This window comes from Ranitomeya variabilis, chromosome 3 (genome assembly GCF_051348905.1).
Source record: "Ranitomeya variabilis isolate aRanVar5 chromosome 3, aRanVar5.hap1, whole genome shotgun sequence".
In the NCBI taxonomy this organism is placed as follows: Eukaryota; Metazoa; Chordata; class Amphibia; order Anura; family Dendrobatidae; genus Ranitomeya; species Ranitomeya variabilis.
In genome coordinates, this window is record NC_135234.1 from 261,671,348 (window position 1) to 261,675,230 (window position 3,883).

Consider the following 3,883-nt stretch of genomic DNA (forward strand, 5'->3'; position numbering starts at 1 on the left):
ACACCCCTGGCTGAGCTAATACAGTGCTTATACCTGCTGCCCTGGTCAGTCCGCATGTACCGGCTGTCAAGGTCACAAACCCCTGGCTGAGCTCATGCAGTGGCTATACCTGCTGCCTGGATCAATCCACATGTACCGGCTGTCTGGCTCAAACACCCCTGGCTGAGCTCATTCAGTGCCTATACCTGCTGCCCGGGTCAGTCCGCATGTACCGGCTGTCAGGGTCACACACTCCTGGCTGAGCTCATACAGTGCCTATACCTGCTGCCTGGATCAATCCACATGTACCGGCTGTCTGGCTCAAACACCCCTGGCTGAGCTTATTCAGTGACTATACCTGCTGCCCGGGTCAGTCCGTATGTACCGGGTTCCTGGTCGCTTCACATTTGAGTCTTCTCAAATCTTTGACAATTAATGTGCGACTTTTTTTCCCAACATTTTTACGACCCTGTTGATTATTTGCAACAAAACGGTTGATGATTCTGTGGTCCCGCACCTGCTGTATTTTTCAGATTATAAGACGCACTTTCATGACTCCCAAAATTAGGGGGAAAATGGGGGTGTGTCTTATAATCCTTAACACTGTTCTTACCAAGTGGCAATGCTGCGGCCCCAGAGCCGGGGGTGTTGATACAGTGGCAAGCGGAAGCTGCCATTCTTCTTCAGGGATTTCAGCGTCTGGCTTCTCACTCGGCCCAGGCGCAGATGGAGGAAAGCCGAGATCTCCATCCGCACCTGCCTCTATGCGATGTCTCCAGGAAAATGGCCGCAGAGGCGGGGCAAATGGAGCACTCAGCCCGGCCCCGATGATGTCACCGCTGGTCAATGATGCTGCGCTCAGTTTTCAGCCTGGACAGACGCATCTTGGCACTGTCCAGGTAGAAAACTTTCTCCCCCAGACATGAATTACAGCATGGGACAGAATGACAGACAGGTATGGTATTTTCTTTTTTTTTTCATTACAGGAGATCGAAGGCTTCGGTGGAATTAGGCGAGGTCGTAAGTATGGTTTAATTGAGATTATTAAAGGAGTCTGTGTCATTTTTTTCAAATAAAGGACTTTATTCTGGCTGTGTCTTTATTTACCATACAACTATAGGATTAGTAATAGGTAGGTGTCTTATAGATGCCTCTCCGTTACTAAGCCTTGGGCTTGATATCACCTGACAATACAAAGGTGACATCAACCCCACAACTATGAACTCCACTTGCCACCGCCACAAGGCAAGTGGGAAGAGCTGGGCAAAGCGCCAGATTTGGTGCATCTAATAGATGCAACCTTTCTGGGCAGCTGCGGGGCTGCTATGTTTAGGCTGGGGGGGGAGGCGCAATATCTATGACCCCTTGCCAGCCTGAGAATACCAGCCCCCAGCTGTGAACTTTAGGAAGGCTGGTTGTCAAAAATGCGGGGGAGACCCCACGCCGTTTTTTATAATTATTCATTTAAATAATTGAAAATAAGGCATGGGGACCCCTCTATTCAACCAACCTTGCTGAAGCCGACAGCTAAGGGTTGCAGCCCCCGCTGTAAGTTTTGCCTAGCTGGTTATAGAAAAAGCGGGGGAACCCACATTGGTTTTTTCATTCATTTAGTTATATCGCAGGCAGCGGGTGAGGAATACCACCATCCACTCCTGCTGTCACTTTTATTAGCGGGAGCAGGTGTAGATTGATGGGAGTAAGGCTATGTGCACACGTCAGGATTCTTTGCAGAAATTTCCTGAACAAAACCGGACTTTTTCTGCAAGAAATCCGTTTGCGTTTTTACCGTTTTTTTTCCGGAGCTTCCCCAATGCAATAATATAGCAGCAAAAACGCGAAAAATCTGCAAAATTAATGAACATGCGGAGTTTGTTTCCGCCATGCATTTTTTTTGCAGAAAAAAACGCAACATGTGCACAAAAATTGCGGATTGCATTCTAATCATAGGATGCTTAATGTAAGCTTTTTTAGCGCGTTCTTATAGCGGAAAACCGGCGAAAAATCCTGAACGAGTGCCACCAGCCTAATAGTCCAAAAAGTCTCGACCCGCTGTGTGCTGACTTGAATATGACTCATCATTCTCCTCCGCTTGCACCGATCGCCAGCAGAGCAGGGGAGAATGAGGAGAGCCATCTTCAGCACCCGGTGCAGGGTAACAACGCCTACTGTAGTTCTTCCCTGCCGCTGATGTGTGTCACACGGATGACATACATGTGTGTTATCCGTGTGCACGCATGAAGGACGTTTTGCTACCCGTGCTGACTGTAAAAAACAGACATGTCTATGTGTGGGGCACACGGAGACACAGTCCGTGGAAACACACTGACATGTGCACAGACCCGTTCATTTGAATGGGTCTACGTGTGTCAGCGTCTCCGGTACGTGTGAAAACTGTCACCACAAGTACCGGAGACAGGGACGTGTGAACGAGGCCTAAAGCTGAGGAGGGAAAGGAGCGATTCTCCTCCTCCACTGCAGGGATGGATAGTGATTGGTGGAGGGAAACTGTTGCTGAGCTGCCTCCACCAATCACATATCTGTCCCTGCACACTATTTAAATGTTACAACTATGGTACTCAAGTCCGAAATCCTTTTAGAAAACTTGAGCAAACAACCCCCATCATCCTTCAGAATATACTGTATCAATGGGTATATTCTGAAGGATGATGGGGGTTCTAGCCATATTTAGTGTAAATATACACTGCAATGTAGTGGCCAAAGTGTTTATTCAACTGTGACTACCGCCTCTCTCATTTTTCAGAATACATCCATGTATACAGGAAGTGGGTGTATTCCTGAGGATGAGGGGTGGGTGGTAGTCACAATATACAGTACTGCAGGCACTGTACTGTAATTCCCATATCCCCATCATCCACAGATAATATTTTTGTATTTTATTAATGGTTTTTGCACACTATTTGGCTCAAAATATTTTTTTTCCTCTCTAAAATCTAGGTGCGTCTTATAAAGCGAAAAATATGGTATATCTTACCAATTTAGGAGAGCTGCATCTCTCTGTAAGGCTATAGTCACACGTTCAGTATTTCACAACAGTACCTGTAAGCCAAAACCAGGAGTGGGTGATGAATACAGAAGTGGTGAATATGTTTCTATTATACTTTACCCCTGATTGTTCCACTCCTGGTTTTGGCTTACAAAATGCTGATTTTGGACTTTTCAGAATCGGATATCCTTAGACCACAAATTCCTCATTACACAAATGCGCATCACCTGATCTGCTTCATCCATCTTGGAAAATATTCAGAAAATGATGATCTGGTGAAAGTACACTCTTGCCTAATAATTCTGCACAAAGTAGCTCGGTGAAATTTGCTTCACTATAAAAACAATGTACACATAACCAGTGAATACACTAGAATAAGGTACGAAGAACTGTTAGAATTCTTAGAAACAAATACGAAAGAAAAGTGGCACTCACCCAGATGTTGCTGAAAAAATAAATCGTCCTTTATTGAACTTTACATGGAGAGGCGGCTGGTGAGAAACGAGGGTGCGGGGAGTGAAGAAAGGACTACGGCCGTTTCACGCTTATGCGCTTCTACGGGTCCTGGACCCGTAGAAGCGCATAAGCGTGAAACGGCCGTAGTCCTTTCTTCACTCCCCGCACCCTCGTTTCTCACCAGCCGCCTCTCCATGTAAAGTTCAATAAAGGACGATTTATTTTTTCAGCAACATCTGGGTGAGTGCCACTTTTCTTTCGTATTTGTTTCTTGGAAATACCTGGCAGCATTTTCTGGTTGAGCACCATCCACAGCTGATTCCCTATGCGCTCCAGTGAGCCCGCTTTCATTCCTCGCCAGCTGAAGTCAATATGGAGTAGTGGATATTTATCAAGTGCCGGTTTTATATTTTCCTTTATTTGAAGGTTCGCACATTTGGG